The sequence below is a fragment of the Ictidomys tridecemlineatus genome, chromosome 2 (genome assembly GCF_052094955.1).
Source record: "Ictidomys tridecemlineatus isolate mIctTri1 chromosome 2, mIctTri1.hap1, whole genome shotgun sequence".
Classification (NCBI taxonomy): domain Eukaryota; kingdom Metazoa; phylum Chordata; class Mammalia; order Rodentia; family Sciuridae; genus Ictidomys; species Ictidomys tridecemlineatus.
The window spans coordinates 95,684,078-95,703,334 of record NC_135478.1 but is presented as its reverse complement, the minus strand read 5'-3'; the positions used below and the strand labels follow the sequence as shown (position 1 = coordinate 95,703,334).

Below are 19,257 nucleotides of genomic sequence, written 5' to 3'. Positions count from 1 at the left end.
TTGTCCCCCCAGCCTAGCACAAAGCTGGGCCAAGGGATGATGCCTTCAATTATTTTGAAATAATTCTTTGAATTAAATAGAGCCAAGTAGGATCTAATTAAGTTTAAAGAAAAAGTGCAGAAAATAATATTCCCCCAAACCTAGGTGGAAAGAAATTCTCCCAAATTCTGGAATAATCAAGGTACAATTATTTAACCCAGAAACCCAGAGTTGGGAAGGCATGTGCAGTGCATAGGAACAGAGAGGGTCAAAGGGACCACACATTCCAGACAGCTCATGCTCCCTCCAGAATCCAGGAAGCGGGAGTAGGAATGGATTCTTTACATCTGAATTTGAAGCACAGAACAAAGATCTGTCCTAGGAGATGCTGTTTCCATTTTAAAGCTGGAAGAATGCTTCTGACGATGACCTTCCTTCCTAACCTGTGAGACTTAGAGACCGGATCATTACCCTTCATGGGCAAGCTGGTGTGTTTCCCACCTTCCTGGACCACCCAGAATCCAGGCAGTACCTTCTGTTCTTTGAACCCACAAAGGTGGCACCATGGCACCCAGGCACCATGAGACTTGCCCTGCAGAATCCTGTGGAAGGCCAGTCTCCAGGACAGGAGTCAGACTACAGCTGTCCTGGCTGTGGCAGGGGACCACGGACACTGAATGCTCAACACCAGGACTTGCTCCAAGGTGGCACAGCCACAGCAACTCTGGAAGAAGGAGCCCAGTGAGGGACAGGTGATTAGGGCCACAAGACTAAGCTGGCTGGGAGGACTCACACCAAGGGAGGACCCTCCTCTCCCACCTGTGTCCAGAGGCCACATCCTCCCACCTCCTGGGATAAAGATCAGGGAGCAGGGAGGAAGCCATATTCTCAAAGGAGAAGCAGGGCCGGCGGAGCTCTGATGAGGGTCATCAGCCCCTGGTGATCAGCCATGCCCACTGCCCACGCACGTGCATGCAAAGAGGTCCCTGCAAACCCTGAGAAAACAAGCTCCAAACAGACACTCAGGGACACCCAGATGAACAGAACACCCAGGAACAGAACACCACTCTCCCAAAGGAGTCAGAGGCCACCTCTGCGTTAGGTGCTAGAATCGTTGAGAGAGACAGAGTGGGGTTAAGGTCAAAGTTAGAATCTAAGATTTTGGCAGATATTGAAAATTTAATTTTGCCTTAGATCATTTAGGTAGTTCTGATGCAATTAAACATGCATTTAAACAGATTCTATCATGGTAATAATAACAAAATAACTATTGCTTGGGTACAGAGAAATACAATCAAAATGTTTGCAAAGTCATTTGAAGATGGCCCCAATAATCCACAGGTCTCCATGACAAATTCAAGCCAATAATCATCATTAATTATTTTGCAAATTCTATAAAGCCACATTAATCTAGAATCCATTATTTCTGCAGAATGTGTGATATTTATGCTAAGGTGGAATTAATAGCACTTTCGTCTTGCCTGAGATGAAAGGGTTCCCTATGGTAGGAACAAAGAAGTGGAGGATTTAAACTGAATAAGGATGAAAACATGTTGGAAAATGGCATGTTATTTGTTCATAAATGATAATCATAACTGGAGAAGCAAAAGGTTCTGTTCATCCTTCTCCCCAAAAGCATTTTGGGGTTTTCTGCCTGGATACATTTATTAATTTATTAATGCACATTCAGAGTCTTAATGACATCTTAAAGCTCCCAGCATGCATTTCTCTATGCAATTTCCCTAATTCAGACTTTTGCTCATTCAAATTGGCCTTCTGATTTCATTAGTCTATATGTTGTACTCACAACCCAATCTCCTGGAAAAGGCAGTTGCAGGCACTGTCTGCTGCAGGACAATCCATAGAAGGTCCTTGTTCCCTCCCTTTGGCTTTGTGACCTGGAGCCACACATCTGAGGTCTCTGTGCCTCAGTCTCTTCTTTGGTTAACTGGGGGTGATGATGAGCCTCACCCTTCAGGTTTGTTATGAGAGCTAAACAGCTGATATTAACAAAGAATGTCTCTGCCCATCTTCTCAGGAAGACTCAATTAAGATCAGCTTTGCTGGGCATGGTGGTGCATGCCGGTAATCCCAGCAACTCAGGAGGCTGAGGAAGGAGGATTTCAAGTTCAAAGCCAGCCTCAGCAACTTAGTGAAGCCCTTAGGTAATGTAGTGAAAACCTGTCTCAAAATAAAAAGTGCTGGGGATGTGGCTAAGTGGTTAAGCACCCCTGGGTTCAATCCCCAGTACAAAAAAAAAAAAAAAAAAAAGATCAGATTCATTGTGTTGGTATCCTTTTTCATCTGCCAAGGAAACACCTCCGCAGTGGATCTGCTCTCTAGCATTTGGGGATCAGTGTTCGGGGACTGTACCATTTGCCACTGCTGCTCTAAGAAGTCACCACAAACTCAGTGGCTTTTGCCGTTCAGTTATGGAGGTCAGAGATCCCTGGACCACAGTGTAGGTTGGGCTGCTGTCTTCTTAAGGCTCCAGGGAAGAGACCCTTTGTTTGTCCTGCCAGCTTCTAGACCTCAGTGTCCACTGCCAAGTGTCCTTCTCTGATGGGCCCTGCTGCCTTCCTGTGAGAAGGACCTTAAATCAGACTGCCCTCCCTGTTGCCTCTGGAAGATCTCCCGTGGACAGGTTCTCAGCTTAAGCACATGGGCAGAGTCCTATCTCCCATGTCAGGGAGCACACTCACAGGTTCTGGGGGTAGGAAATGGACATCTTCAGGGATCCTTAAATGACCACTTTCAGTCTTTAGTTTCACTCCTGTCTCCCAACCTGCTCCACCCTCCCCCAGTCTTTCTCCTCTTAGTGAACAGTAGTGACTTTTAAAGATGTATCTACAATGACAAAAAGATGGCTGTGCTACTGATAAGCTTCCCAAGTCATATCAGTCTTGATTGGCATTAAAAAAAAACTTGCCAAATAAGCAAATACACACACACAAAAAAGACGACGACAAACAAGAGGAATAATGTCTCTCATTAGCAAAATAAGGGATTTTATTTTTACCAACTTTACTTTTCTTTCTTAATGCTCATCCATAAATGAGATAAAATGAAGGCTTGGGCTAAATAATGAAACCTTCAAGCTTCCAGATGTAGGGGACAGCAGAGTTGAGACAAAGGGCACAGCAGCAGGCTTCACTCTGGGCAAGACAACAATGGCCCCTATGAACTTGCTCTGGGGTCACGTGACCTTCTGACATCTTATGCATATAAAAGAATTTCCCAAAGGGGCCTCCATGGATTCCCAGGGAAAGCAAGTCACAGCTTTGACCTTGTCCTGACCTTGTAGCCACCAACATTTCTGCCCCTGGTTCCAGCGCTCAGATGATTTGCAGTGATGGTCCTCACTGCCTGGACATAATCCAGGTTTGTGCAGGGGCCACATAGGTGATGGGAAGGGGTGAAGCTGGCTGGGGAACCTCCTCTGGCCCACACTTATATTTATAGTTTAAATACTTTCCAAAGCAAGTGTGGGCTTTCCCACTCCTGTAGAAATACCTGGCCCTCTCAGCCTATGTTTGGCTTCCCCACTTTGGATAAAAGCATAATTCTCAAAAAAGGTCTAACCTTCCTCTTAACCCTACCCCAAGAAATGAGACCACAAGAAAACCACAGCATCTCAGCTCCAGGTAGATGATGGTGGATGGTGGGAGGAGGGACTGGGCATTATGGAAGCTCCCCTTGCAAAGGGAACTTGGGCTTCTCACCCCACAGTTGGTAGCTGGGTGATAGGAAAGAAGGTAGCAGAGAAGGGCATGGAGAGTCTGGTGGCCATGAGTATTGGGCGTTGTGCCCATATTGATGCTAAGTGCTGGCAGTGAAGGACAGGCATGTGAGGACTCCCATCACTGCCCCCCATGGAAGCCTCTTTCTAGCCATCCCTCCCTACTAAAGGAGCTTCCTTCCTCCATTCTGGTGACGGTTCCCTGTGCCCCCTCTCTGCAGCCACACAGAGGAAGCCAGGTCTGTGCTCTGAACTAAGACAGGGCCAGAGGGTCTCCTCTCTGGGGAATCCCTGGACCAGTCAGGAGTAGGGAGCTGGTGTCTGAGAAAAGGCAGACTTGGGCTTGGAGGTGACTGTGAGAGCCCCAAGCCATGGAGAGGAGACAAACCAGAGCAGGGGGGAGAGTGGCTGAGAGATGGAAACTAGACATAAATCCTGGGTGACAATGAGGAGCATGATGGGAATTCAACATTAATGACCAGTCAAACCCTCATCTGAGCACCAGGCCTTACTCTTACCTGGTGAAACCATCTCTCAGTGCTTGTCTTCTTGAAAGAAAGATTTCGGTCAAGAGCCTTAGATAGAATAAGCACAAAGTTGATGGAGTGAAATGGAAGTGAGGGCCTTGCTGGGTCCTCCAGGGAGAGGAGGCAGGACAGGTTTTCAGTTTGGTCTGAAAACTTCCCTCCTCAGGAGCTATTTGGGCAGTTCCTCCCAGGCCTGGGCCTCGGGCTCTGTGGGTGCTCCAAGAGGAACAGGCCTTAGACTGGTCAAGCTCTTTCTCACCCTTCATTCTTTTCTCTCTCCCTCCCTGCATTATAATCACACATACTAGTGGGACTCAGGATGCAATGATGCTCTAATTTTCACAGGACTTGACCAATCTCATCCTTTTCGGTTTTATATCCATCTGTGAAGGAGGTGGTTTTATGGTGGGTCTTTCTTGCCACCTGAGGTGAAGTGATCTTCGTCACTCAAGATGAAATGAGCCTGATTTTTTTCTCCGTGTGTTCCCCTGTTCACGTCTAACTACCTACTTTACATTAAGGCACTAAAAAGTAGGATTGGATAATAGTAAAAACTATCACAACCCTCAGTTTACAAATAGAGAACTGGCCACTGAACCGCAGGGAGCCAACATTGTCACCTGCTTAGTGCCACCTCTGTGGCACATCAACTTTGTTCCTTTAGTATAGCTTTTTCTTTTATTTACCAAGTTATTTGGCCTCCTATAATCAGCCGATGGCCTACCATGCTGGAAGCCCTGTAGGTGATCAGATTTTAAACAGTGGAGCCGAGTCTGTTTGTCCAGGGTGGGAGTTTGATATCTGAGTGATGAGCAGCTTCCCAGACAAATAGATTTGTTCACCACATGCTTTATTCAATTGAGGGCTACTCTCCTCTCCACTCAGTTACTTAAGCTGAATATGATGCTCCTCTCTTCCTCATCCTGTTATTAAATTTCAGCATAACACACAAAGGGCACCCCAGCAGGAGCCGCCCCCACCCCACTGAGCTCCTGCACAAGCTAAGGAGCCGCGACGGAAACTCCTGCTGCCTGACACGGGAGACAGAAAAGCTTCGTTTTCATAAATGACCTTGGATTAAAATCATTAAGTTTCCCAGAACTTCCCCTAGGGGTTCAAATGTGGGAAAAGCGGTTCATGAAAGGAAAGAGATGCAGCAGAGGCTGAAAAAGAAAGGGCAGGAGTCTGACTAATGTCATTTATTTTTCATCTCATAATAAGGATGAGGCATTTAAAAAAAAATCTAACAAGTCAGAGAAGCTGCACAAATGAATGAGAGTTGCAGTTCTAACTGTACCTGGGTCCCATGCAAGACACTGGGGGCCTGTGGCCATGCCATGTGAACCAAAAGTAGCCCCTGCCCAGCCTTCCTTCCAGAGAGCTCTTTTGTTAGGAAAGGGTTTACGGGAAAATTAAATGTCCAGAGGGAAGTGTTTCTAAGGTAAAGCTGCATCATGCACGGACTGTATATGTTCAGGTTATGCAAAGGCAAGACTTAATGATATCTGCTCCCCAAAAGCCAACTAACTTGTGTTCTCAGAAATAATATTTTAATGTTTTATAGGAGGGTCATGTTGTGGTTAGAGATCACATCTGGGCTCTTGGCAAAGCTTCCATTGTGTTGTCAGGGACATTTGCCCTCATCTGAGGGAGAACCAGGTTCCCTTGGGAAACAAGAGTGAGGACCCAGTGTCCCCAAGACTCTGCTCTATGAGGCTCAAGGCTCACAGTACTGTGGAGAGGGAGACTGTTTTATATTCTGTCACAATTCAAGACTTAAAAAAGGAATCATAGTAAATTTGACACCCAATTACCTTTTCATTCTTCTTATTACATTAACTACAGTCTCAGTTTGAAGCTGATACCTCCTTAGCACCTCTGTAACAACACTCTCTGGCAACCAAATGCCAGATTTGGCTAGACTAACTGCATAGAACTAGAACTTAGTAACATTGTTCACGCTCATTGCATATTTGGAGAGGGGTGATCTTTTCCAGGTCAACTGGTTATATTTATATTTCCACAAGACATACAAGTTTGTATATGAACTACACACTCAGATAATGCCACGTTTCCCTTTGTACTTACTTTCCTTTATGCAATACATTTGGCAATTCATCCTCATCGTGTCCCCTTCAGTCATTCTCCTTGCTGTGCAGAATTCCCCTAAGTGAACACCACAGGTGATTCACTTCTTCTATAGTTGATGGGCCTTTGATGCTTCCTATTAGGGAAAGGCAAGCATGCCCTGGCTGGGGTGGGTTACCCAGAATTCTCTTAGGGAGCATTTGTGCACTTTGGGGTGCATGTGCACTTATGGGTAGAGTTGCAGTTGTAGAGCCATGAGGTGCACACATGTGTGACACCAATGGATGTCTCCAGCGTCAAGGGGGCTGTTCCCTTTCACTCTCCATCATGGATGCAAGGAGCCTGAAGCTCTATGTCCTGGCCATCCCTTCCCATGTGCCTGTATTCCCTGTTCCATCATTTTCAGGGGCATTGCTTTGCATTTTCTTGAGGACAGCTGAGAGCCACCCTTGTGTTCTTGGTCACTTACCCACTTTGGTGAGGAGGCCATTAAGTCATTGGCTCATTTTCCCATTGGGTTGCCTGTTACTTCTGGAAGAAGCTTGTGTCCTTATAACCCCATCTGTGTATAGCAGATCTGGAAACAAACGTGAGCAAAAGGGAACATCAGCGGGTCACTTTGAGCCCTGGTAGTGTTCTGCATTTTTATAGGAATGTGCAGATTTTGCAAAATTCAAGATGTAGACATTTTCTATGTAAACTGAAAAATGTAAAGGAAGGTGCAATTACCAAAAAAAAAAAAAAAGAAAGAAAAGAAAAGAAAGAAAGAAAGAAAAGAAAATAACTGCAGAGGGTGTGCACAGTAAGTCCAAACTTGCATGGGTGCCCATGAGAGGAGGAGTGGTGGAGGCAACAGCTGGGGCAGCTGGAGGACCAGAGCCTGCTGGAGAGCCTGAACTCGTGGTGAGCAGCACCTTGGCCCTGGTGTTCAGGAGGGATTGGTACTAGTGTCCCTGGGGACACTAAGATTTAGGATGCTCATGTCCCTTACATAAAATTTAGGATACTCAGGTCCCTAAGATGGAAATAATCACCAAAGGAGAAGGAGAAGGTGAAGAGAAATGCTGTGGATTCTTCCCTCACATCTTCCCACTTTCCACTGATGACCCTGACACCTCTCCAGCACGGGGATGGAAGCCTGGGAAACAGAGTCAGCGAGAACCAGCCCTTTCACCTGGGCCAGAGCAGAGGAGCAGGGGATGGGTCTGAGAATAGCACGTGGGAAACCCAAAGATCGGCCATCAGCTTCTGTCCAGGGGCAGGTGAGTTTGAAGCCACTAGCTTCTTTCCCAATTCCAGGTTGGGCTCCCACTGCACAGAGCAGGGTGGGTATGAAGCCCCATCCCATGGATGGGATGCCCACTCCCTCCGTCCCTGGTATTTCTAGGCTGTGAAATGTCTCTGGAGTGTGTCAGGAGTGGTCAGATGCAGGAAGGACAGGTGAACACAGGGAGGTGATTCTGGTGACTGTGATGCGTAGCCAAGACCCACTGTAGCTCACATCACAGCCCCATGGGAAAGCAGAGCCGGGGCCTGGATGTGTGGGGAGCCCGCCCAGGTGCTGCAGGGCCTCTCATCATCAGCCTCCCAGTCTGAGGGCAGAGGCCAGGCCGCCAGAACTCCTGAGCTGACAGTGGTGGTGGATGACCCCACTGAGTGCACTTCTCCCACTTAAACGTGAGGGTTAAGAACTTCAAACCTCAAAACAAAACACTCAAAAGGAAAAAAAAAATCCTTAAGAGTGAAGACAACCTTCTAGTTATTTATCTTTACCAGGGTATTAGTTCTCTCCAAATTACATGAGAGATAATTTGAGCATGGAGAAGGAATTGGTCAACCTGAGTGGGGCCCACAGGAGTAGAGCCAAGTCGACACCCGTGGCCTTTCCCTTTAGCCCCGTAAACCACAAGAACCTTTATGATATTTCCCAGGCCAATAGCCTTTATTAGATAAAGAATTCAACTAAGAAGAGACTCCAGGGCACTAGTGGCACATTGTAGAAGAGAGTGCTGTGCTGGCGTGCCCCAAGGGAGAAGAAGAAGGGGACCCCCTGTAGTAAGGGAATTCCCTGGATCTGAGTCCCATTCCATCTGTCTTTTGTTTTCTCTCCTGGTGCTGAGGATTGAACCCAGATGTGCTAGGCATGCTACATCCCCAACCCTTATATATTTTTTAAATTTAAAAGTCCCTGTCTCCACTTTTTGTGACTCAAGATTTATGACAAGTGAGTCCACTGGACCACCAGCACGCGCTCCCCTCCTTGCCCCTCTCAGGCAAAATACTGGTTTCCGTTCAACTCATGGGTGGCTGGAAAGATGGGAGGCAGCCGGTCCAGATGCCCAGCAAAATGCAGCTGAGGATGTGGAGGGAAACGTCACTAGAAGTATTTGTAATTCTCCGTAAATGTCCTCCGAAGGCCTCCTAGGAGCGCATGTGTGGGTCTGCTAACTCCCTCTCCAACCACACAGAGCAAGTGACAGAAATTTTATCTTCAGTCATAAATTAACTTGGGAAATTTGGAGATATCCCAGAATATCTGTGAGTTGGAGAGGTCTATGAATTTCAACCTGTTGATATTCACAAATAATCCTGAAACATTAGAATACACAGCCTTCGGAGCCCAGGACATCTGGCCCACCTGTCCTCTTCTGGCTCGGCCGTGGCTCGTGTCCCCTGGTGCCACAGGCAGGAGCCTTGTGGATCCCCGAGGGCAGTGAGCCTTCTGTCCAAGCTGGACTCATTGAACTCAATCAACGGAGCTGTTGTTCTGAGCCCGAAAAGTCTCTGCCTCATTTCTTCCCTTGGCTTCTTCTATACACAAGTATGATATTCATTTTCAGCTCTGAGTGGCAGATTCCTCCCAGCACTACAAATGAGATAGAAGAAAGGAGAGGAGTGCTGTCCGGCATCCCCGGATGTCCCTTCTCATTTCATTGGCCTCAGAGCAAACACCTCAGGAGCTGGTGGTCAGATTCTCACCAACCCAGTCAATGGCAAATGGTGGTGCTCCCATCCCCAGGTCATTCTCACTTAGCACAGGTTTCTTTTGTAATGTTTATTGCCCCATTCCTTGTGTCCTGGATACACTGAATAGGGACCTAGAAGGATGGGGGATTCCTTAGGCGCCCCCTAGAGCACACAGGGCTTGTACACCCAGGGTGACTGAGGGGGACAGTAACAATGGCAAGGCAAATGGAGCTCCTGATGGAAGAAGGATGTTCAGGTCCCTTCTGTACGGAGCCCCTGATGGAAGAAGGATGTTCAGGTCCCTTCTGTAGTACCCCTGGGCAAGCCTACATCTCCTAATAACTTTAACCCTGGAAGGAGCGGGTCACCTGGGGCAAGGCACCCTAGAGCTGAGACGGGGCATGTACTCTTCACTGATAAGAGTCCCGGCCCCAGCGGTCCCAGCACATCTAGCTAACTGCCATTGAAGAGCAGCAGTGTGAAGAAGGAGAACCTTGGGATGCTGGGCATCTGGCCCTCCCACCACACACAGCCCCTGAACCTGTGCATTGTCTCTAACTATCGCACCTACCCAAGCACTGCTGGGTGGTTTCCTTGTGTCCAGGGAAAACTGGGGCCTCTAGAATCTAATTTCAGGGGAAAAATAAGGAAGGAACAAGAAACAATGATTTATGTAGTTATGTCACCTCCTCCTCCATCCTCTCCCCCCATCCAGGCCCCCATCTACCTGAGATCAGAGAGCAGTGTGCCCCTGAGCAGTCCACATCTGGCTTTCTGAACAGTGACCACCCATACAAACGTCAGTAGTCTGTTTCCCTGGGGAAGTTGGGTCCACCCTAAGCCCTCCCCCCTCCAGTGGGAAGGCCCCAGCAACCACCTACACCTGGCTGTGGGGAGTGGTGAGCACACACAGGAGTCCTTGCTCTCTGCCTTTCAGCCTGCTTATCTGCCACAGCAAAACCCAGACCAGGTGACTTAACAGAAAGGTCTTTCTTGCAGCTCTGGGGGCTGAAGTCCAGGACCTGGGTGCCAGCATTGCCAGGCTCTAGTGACCACCTCTTCCTAGTTTGCAGGTGGCAGCCTTCCTGCTGTGTTCTCACACAGAGGACAAAGAGACAGAGCAAGCTGTCCTGTTGAGAGCCACAGCTGAAGGGGCCCCAGTAAACTTCCAGCTGCCAGCAAACTTCCAGCTGCCAGCTGATGATTGGCTCACAGCGGCCCCAGCAAACTTCTAGCTGTCAACTGATTGGCTCCTCTGCGGTGATGCTCATTGGGCTGTTTCCCTGCTGTTTCAGACCAGGGAGCTGCTCACTGGGGGACTTTTTTTGTGGGGGGGGGGGGTGAGAGGCTTGTGGGAAGCTGGTGGTGGAAGTTGGGCTCTGAAGGTTTTCCTGAAGAGCTGTGTGGTTTGGCGTGTGTGGTTCTAAAAATAAAGTTCATTTCTTTTGACAAGTGGCTCCTGAATTGTGCCCAGCCAGACTGCAGCACTGTCCCTTCTTAGAAGGGCAGGAATCCTGCCACACAGTCACCACACTTATGACTTCATCTTAACTTAATCACTTCCCAGAAATTCCATTTCTGAATACCACCGAATTTGGAAGCAGGACTTGAATACACAAATCTCAAGGAGGGCACAGCTTGCTATTGCAGCCCCAGATACTGGCATGTGGCAGGTCATTCAATAATCCATGAATGAATGAAAGAAAGAGAGACAGTCCCTAACTTGCTTTTCCTCTTTTGTTGGGACAAGCACATCTGTGTTAGGTTATTTATTTATTTTTTATTTTTTGGCTGATTTTGTCCCACCAATACTCCATTATAAACCCAGTGACTACTTTCAGAAATCCTTCAACGATGGGAAATTAAATGAGATGTCTATTACAAAGCAAAATGATAACCGTGCTCACAGAGACCATGCAGGTAGAAGGGCAGATATGTGGACTTCCCCTCCTCTCCAAAGCCCAAGGCAGCCGGTGAGAAGGCTCTGGGAGCCAGGGCTTTCCACTGTTTCTCAAGTCAAGGGTAATGGTTCCTCAGACCCCCTGCAGTTCCCAGACCTTCCCTCTCTAGCACACCTGTGGTCTAACTCCAATGTTAACCTGGTGTGACTTCAAACACCTGTAATGACTGCAATGACTCCCTTTTTCTTGATGGAACCCAGGCAGATGCTCCACCCCAAGGGACACGTTTTGTATACATTATGTAACATGTTTGTTCTACTGGGGTCTCCTCCCAAAATAGTCTACCCTTGACCTGTCTGCTGGGACTAGCTGTGATGCTAAGGTATGAGCTGCTATTTGTATGAATCAGTGGGAGTGAGACCATGTCAGTGGAAAGCACTGGATGAGCAAAGATAAACACTGGGAATAAGACCGGACAACAGACTTCACTGTGCACACCTGCAGATGCAAAGTGTGGACACCTCTATCAACAGTCCCCTAGACCAAAAGCATGTGCAGTATTGAATTTAAAAGTCTGAAGGTGCATTCAGAACTGCTTTAGACCCTTGCCAACTTTTGGGTCCTCCTTCGCAGAATGACCTTAAAGGAAGGATGGAGGAGGGGGTCCTAGCGGGAGCCCTCTTACACTACAGTTATTGCCAAAGAGAAAAATGTTGCCCAGAAGGCCGTGGAAGATATGCCCTCATGTCTGATTGGCCAAAATGAATCTCATGCTCCAATCCTTGGCCATTTAACAGCAAGGGAGTAGTGTGATGTCACTTGGATGAGGCCAATTGCAGCCTTCCCCTGGAGTGCCAGCAAGGCTAGTGCTGCCCTTCACTGCAGGCTTCAACCTGCTTACCTGCAAAGGGGACAGCACTACACTGGGACTCAGGTTACAGAAACACTGGAGCTTAACCAGCTCCAAGTCACATGGTGACAGTGACAGCTCTTTGCACAGGGCTTTGTGTTCTTCTGCCCCACCAAGAAGTAGTCAGATGATTTTCTATCTGCAAAGCCTCCCGATCCTCCCTTCTGACATAAAGGAAGCAGAACTCTGGTCTGAAGGTGGAGGTGGCTAGGTAAGGGTATTTCGTGATCATCTATTGCATTTATCTATTTTTACATATTAAAGTGGTTAACTCACATTAATTATGTAGATGAACGGGCTTCTCTGAGACACTCTGCACATGCGCACCTCCTGCTTTGTTCAATGAAGGGCATTCATTTCCATAATTACACCCTATTCTTGACAAGTGATAATGGCTTCCCATTTATACTATTGATGTAGTTTAAAATGTCTTTTTTGAATAAATTTAAGTAAAATGAGACTTTTAGAATAAATATTAAGGAGATAATAGTACAATTATGGTAATTGTGCAGAAATTATAAGAATGTTTAATCAAAGACTGGGAATAGGAAAAGGCTATTTGAGGAAGAGTGGGAGAGAAGGTTCTGGAGGGTCCTGGACTTATGGTGTGAGTAGACCTAAAGGATAGCTGGAAACTGTCTCTGATTAATTTCTAGAGCAAAGAATATGAAAAAAAAAACAAGCCTTGTTCTGGTCTTTCTTCCCTCAAACAGCATTTTGACACTCCACTATGGATCCCCCAACACAGAAATTGTTGTGATTTTAATCATCAAAATATTGGGTTTTTTCAAAATTTATTTGATCCAACATTGGCAGTTTTTGTTAACGGCTGCCACTATGGCAGGATTCTGACAACAGCTTGACATGCTCCAAGTCCTATCAACCATCTATTGATTTCTTGTTTTCAAATTTGGAATGACAGATGAATCCACAGGCTGATCTTTGTGTGTATACAACGTGTGCCTCTGCAGACATACACAAGCATGCGATTTTAATCATGTTTCTTTAACTTTGATACTTCCAAACAAAATCTGTATAATCCATGGGCATCCTTAGTATCTCCTGCCCAGGAAAGCCTTCTGCTTTTTCACACTGTGGAACTGAAACAGGCCTGGAGGCATATAGAAGTTGGCTCTGGGTAGGATCATGCTTACAGTGTTTCCACTGGCAATGTGTGACAGCACCTCTGGAAATGCCCAGTCTCACTTGGGGATGGTGTGTTTTACCACTGACAGTCCCCCTTTCCGGTGACCAAGGGCATCACAGCGGTGGAGACCAGGACCCCTGGTCTGGAACTGGCCCAGATACCTTCTTGCCCTGGGTAAAGGCTTCCCAGCAGAAAGGACTGAGCCATGCAGAATGGACTCAGCACCACCAGCGCCTGGAGAAATGTAATTCCCGTGGCCAAGGGCGCTCTGTGCATGTCTTTAAGTCTTTCTTTCTTAGTCAAAAACAGCTTCCTGGGCTTCAGACATCAAATCCATTGTCTCCCAACTTTGAAAAGAGTGTGCCTAGAAAAGGTGAAAGGAACGTTTTCTGGAAAGACCTGTCTTGCTTTACTTGCAGGCTTTTTCTTTCTCCTGGTTGCTTATGTTGGCTTCTCTATCTGTTTTAATTTTGTTTTTTCTTATGATGGTTTTTGTCTGTTTTCCTTCCCAAAGTGCCACCTGTGACTTCTTCTTTTACCTCATTGATCAGTACCAGGTCACATGCCCGCCCTTAGGCCAATCCCAGACAATGGGCACCTGTACCACATGTCTGGCTCCAACCAAACAGGTGTCATCTCTTGGGGCTGTTTGTTTGCACTTTATTTTCCATTTATGAGGATGATAGAAAGCAGAAGAGCCACTGATAGAGTCTCAGGTAGGATCCTTGAAGTCCAACTCCTAGTTCTTGGCTGTTAGAGCAGAATGCAGGACAGAGGAGGGAGAGAAGACACTTAGAGTTGCCCTTAGCTCTTCTGCATCTCCACTGAAGGCCACTCAGCCCAGGCCAGATGGAGAAGTGGCTCTGCTTAGGGCATAATTATGTACCGTGGGGATGGCCATTGCTGTGCATGTGCCCCAGTTAACTTGCCCCCAGGGCAAATGACAGCTCAGTGCTCCTGTTTGGAGTGAAATCCTGATGCAAAGCTCCTTTTTTTTTTTTTTTCTTTTCTCTTTGGTGAACAGGAGCGCTCGTTGGCCATCCAACCCAGCTCAGAGCACCCTTTCCTTGTCTGTTCACTTTCATTTGTTCAGTGAAACCTGTGTTGAGAATTGAGATTAGAGGTGTAATGAGATTCCCTGCCATTCTAATTGATGAAACATTAATTATCTATTACTTGTAATTTGAATTATTAAAAATTTGAAATCAAATATAGAATAATAACTCAAATATGGTACCTATTATATCTCAAAGAAAATTAAAAACATCACACCACATTAATTTTTTATAAACCTGTTTAATGACTAGATAATGTGAAATTGTCTCTCTTACCATATCAATGTAAGGTCAACATAATTAAACAGGACTTGTTTATTTACACCCTGGAATTGTTGTGGTACTTCTATGCTTTTTACATTTTATCTATGAATTTGAAAATATTTTCTTTCTTATGAGATATTTTCTTGGTTTATACCTTATCCTTATGCAAATTAGTATTAATTTCAAATAAGAGGCATCTGAATTAGCAAAATGTGTGGATAACAGAGAAATTTTGGGGAGCAAATGAATCTGTAATCAAGTCTAGGTGTGTATTGAACTCTGTCTGGTGATTCCTCAACTAGTCTACATTTTGTTTCTGGTAGAATTCACCAACTGAATAGGCTTTCCAAATTCCTTGGTTAATGCCTATGACAGATGCATCACAAAGGTACCTGTGGGGAAATTTCCCGGGCACTTCATGTTGTTTCATAATTCATGAGAGATACATGCAGAAATCTGACTTTGTCCTTCTTTTGAATGTTCTTGTATGAAGATACGTTGCTGGGAGGTCTGGCAGTCATTTGGGGGCAAGGACCAAGCCAGTAAAGGACCATAGCTAAAGAATATGGAACAGAAGGACGGAAAAGTCTGGGTGCCTGAAGACATCGCAGAGCTTCTGGAAGAAACCCACAGTCAGCCGGCTTTAAATGTCTTGTCATCTGAGGTCATAGAACCCTGTTTTGTGAATCTTTCTATCAGAATAGCTGTTTCTCAGCACTAATGCTCGATTGCACTGGAGGACTTCCAATGCACCTGAGTTCTGAAGGTGAAATTTCAAGTACTGTCGCATGCAGGTGTGGAACGTATTTTGAGTTTCCATGCAGCTTCCCTAGAGACCTTAAAAATTGAAGAGGAATTGTAACAAATAGGTATGTAGAGCATCTCCTCCAGCTTCAGCACCAAGGTGACCGTAGCCCAACTGTGCTCTCCTTGCCTGGGTAAAGTCCACCATTGGTTTCTCAAACCAGCCTCATGAGTAAGTATGGAGGTTCCTCGCCCTTTTCAGGCACGTGCAACCTTGATTACTTCAGGGTGTTTCCTGCATCCTGCATTGTCCATTCTATTCACCACATCAGAGGTCTGACCTGGCTGTGTGAGGCCCACAGTTTCAATAAGGAGAGGCTAATGAGTATAGTCAAAACCATAGGGATCTGCTACTGAGTCATGGGAATGAGACATCTGGCCTATTTCTTTCTATTTCCAGTGAAAAGCACAACTTCCACAATATTTTGGAATCTCCCATAAGAAAAATATTTTTTAAAATACATTTCTTATTGTCAGTTTTGGAAGTGGCCTACAAACAAACCCCAAACTCCTTTAGCAAACTGAAAATATAAAAATCATATTCTAGTTCTAATATATCCATTCTTCCCCTAAGAAAAGAAAACTTAAAAAATAAAAGATGAAATGGAGCTTTCTCAATATTTTCTATGATTTCACTTTATTAAATGTAGAGGTTTTATTAAACTATAGACCATGGCAGACAAAGTATGATTTAAGGAGATTAAATGAGCTGAATGTTATATACCTCTTGTATTTAAGGTATTGAAAAATATCAAATTAATTGGAAAATGATGTCTTGTGGACACCAGGCTATTTTTCAGCTGAGCAGCTAATAATCAGTCTTCACAATGTTCCAGATGTGTGTGTTTTCCTCTAATAATGGGGAGTTAAAAATAACACTTCTAATCCTTCCTCCAAATGATGATGGGCAGGCCCGCTGCCACAAGGCCAGTCCCTGGAGGGAGTGCCATGGGTGTCTCTGAGCAGCTCCACAATAAAATAAATATGCAGACTCATCACATTATTCAAATGCAATCTTAATTACTCCAGAACTTGCTCTAAACTTTTCCAAGTGAGCTCATGATAATGAGTTCCTGGGCTCTTGTCTCCCCGCTCACGCTTTCGTTGCTAAATGGGCTGCAACTGGACGCACTGCTTGCTGGAATGTTGATCAGTCCTGAGTCGTTTTTCCATTCAGGGCCTCGGGACCTCTGGGCTCAGCTACTTTCCCTGCTCTCCTTCCCGCTCCATTTTCTGGGTGAGTGTGTGAGGCTGGCACATGCTTCTGAGCTGCATCCAAGGTTTTGTGCCACAGATGATTGACCTTAAGGTTTTTGTTACTTGGCGGGAGTGGAAATGACCCCGTCCCTTCCTCCAGCAAAAGTGCAGCAACTCTCCTCCCCTATCCTAAGGGGGATCTGCCTCTGGCTGGGATCCTGCTGTGGGAATATATTTGGATTCTTCTCTTCTCCAACCTTCAATCTTTTAGCTCTTTGTTGGCCCCTGGGCAGGGAGCTGAGGGGCAGTAGGGTGGTGGGAGGTTGTACTTAAAAGCATTGGGATGACACAGAGAAGGAAGCCACGGCCCTGCACTACCTTTCATAGCTGAAGCAGCCTCATCCTCCTGTCTAAAGGGCAGAGATGTGACCTGCATTTGGGGTCACTGGGATGAGCCCTGGGCTGGGAGGAAGACTTAGATCCTATTCGAAGTTCTGCCAGCCACTGGGTGGAGGGCAGGTTCTAGGAGCCAGTGTTCCCACTGCAGATCTAAACAATGATATTCCGACTTCTTTGAAATGAGAAAATACAGGACATGGAAAACACTGCACATGTTAAGAAGAACCTGCGTGTTCAAGTGGACCTCTGCCCTGCCAATAGTGAGGTCACACCTCGAGGACAGGCCAAGCCCTCCCTGAGAGAATAACAAGTAGATCAGGGCTTCTGGAACAGTGCACCTTCAATCTGCTCCCCACCAGTGACAGGAAGGGCAAGAGCACCCTCCCTGTGACACAGGAAAGAAAACTAATTCTCTTTTCTCTTCCAGGTCCCTCTCCAGTTTACTCAGTGGGGAACTCTACTCTGCCCTGACATAAATGAGGTTCCCTTCTCCTGGTTGAATAATTGACCACTGTGGAGTAAAGGATTCCCTTTGGAGGAGGCAGGTCTGTCCTTTGCCCTCATACCTGAGAGGCAGCCCCTGAAGTGAGATTTCTATCTCAGGAGTGATCAGAGTATCTTGGTTTTTTATATTGGCCCATTGGACCCTCTGATAGATTATGCTGTCGAGTTGACTCATGGAAGGGCTAGGCCAAGCCAAAAAGACCAGTGCTTAAAGGTTTGGGATTTGGAGCTAGGTGACAGCACCGCACTCCCTGCAGGGTAGGTGCTGGGAGCTGAGTTCCTTCATGGTTCACTAAGGCATGCAGACAAAATGAAGCCCCAGGCAATCTCTAGACCAGAGGCTCCGGTGAGCTTCCTGGCTGACAATGGCCTCTGTGTATGGTCACATGCCAGAGCTGGCAAGGGGGACCCTGCCCAGGGCTCCAGAGGGCACGACAGGAACTTCCCCCTAGAGCCCTTCCTAAGCATCTGTTCCTTGGAAGGTTCTGCTTTGCATCATTTGCTCTGATCAAACAGCTCCTGGGACTAGCACTTTTCCTTTTCTGAGAACTAAGCATCTCTCCAGTGAGCTTTCAAAACTGAGAGTGGTTCATAGGTAGCTGGCGTCTGGTCTGAAGTATCATTGAGGACAGGCCCCTCAACCGTGATGCTTGCCTATCTCTTTATTCCCATCCATGGCCAGCGTCTCCCTGGGAGTCCCCAATCAGCCTGGCGCTTCTGATTTCACAGCACCCCCCCACACACACATGCCTCGTTCTGCCTCTGGGCCAGACCTTGTAGTGGGAGGACTTCTTGATTCTTCTCTTTTCTAGTCTGTGGCCTTTTAGACATTTGTTGACCTCTAGAACTTGTGCAGGAAACTGAGGGGTAATAGGTCAGGGGAGGACTTCTTTAAGCTGTTAACTTGGTTGAAGAGTCTCAAGCTCTAAGAATCTAGCATGTTTGACCCTGCAGCTTGGTATCCTCAAAGTTCTCTGCTAGGCCAGGCTCATCTGCAGTTGCGGGGGCTGAGTGGACAAGTTCCTGGTGGACCAGCAGCTGCGAGCGCCTCCTTTGTCCCTTGCACGGACCTCTACCTCAGTCTCCTTCCTCTGCGACCGCCTCCCTGCACAACACTCCTCAGCAAGGCCCAGGGGACCAAGCCCTAACCTTCGCTCAAACCCACATCTTCCCAGGAGCTCAGAGTGAGTCCACTTGCTCTGAGACAGTGGTCTAGCTGGAGTCCATGATGGACACACTCATGAACTTGTGGGAATGCGTCATGCTGTTTAAACACGTGTGAGAGACCAGCAAGGTGCCAGCATTGATTCCCCATTGCCAGGGTGTGATGTCTCTTCCCCTTGAGAGCCTGGGCCCCCACACTGTAGTACATGCAGGAACAGGCTTCTCCTCCCCATGCTTCCTGGGCTGGATTCCCTTGTTCAGTGTTTAACTCTTCTCTTCCATCACCCACCTTCCCTCTGTCTTGGGGCTCAACATCTCCAAAGACGTGCAGGCTTGTAGAGACATCCCCCAAAGGAGGGCTGGCTCCTTAATTTGTTTCTGGAATTCAAGATGCAATTGTTTCTGGAATCCACCATGTAATTTGTAGTATTGAAGTTGAAAATAAGCCCCCTACCCAAGCAGGCTGAGTATTACAGGGGCGTGGGTACAGAGGAACAGCTTGGGCAAGGCTGTGACTCTACATCCTCTGTGAAGAGGTGACACCTCAGTCCTTCCATCTGCCAAGTCCAGCGTCTTTCAGTGCCCTGGGCTGCCACAGTCCTGCACCAGGGT

At 46.8% G+C, this 19,257-nt stretch overlaps 1 long non-coding RNA gene across 1 annotated transcript in view; it reads right to left on the bottom strand.

The window, feature by feature from the left end:
• Positions 1–5,286: 5,286 nt before the first annotated feature.
• LOC120892055 (uncharacterized) overlaps positions 5,287–19,257 on the bottom strand; it is a 102,236-nt gene continuing 88,265 nt past the window's right edge. The window contains exons 2-3 of the long non-coding RNA XR_013429710.1: positions 6,803–6,910; positions 5,287–5,408 (exon numbers count right to left, since the gene is read on the bottom strand). This is a non-coding gene — a long non-coding RNA (uncharacterized LOC120892055). The remainder of the gene's footprint in view (positions 5,409–6,802; positions 6,911–19,257) is intronic.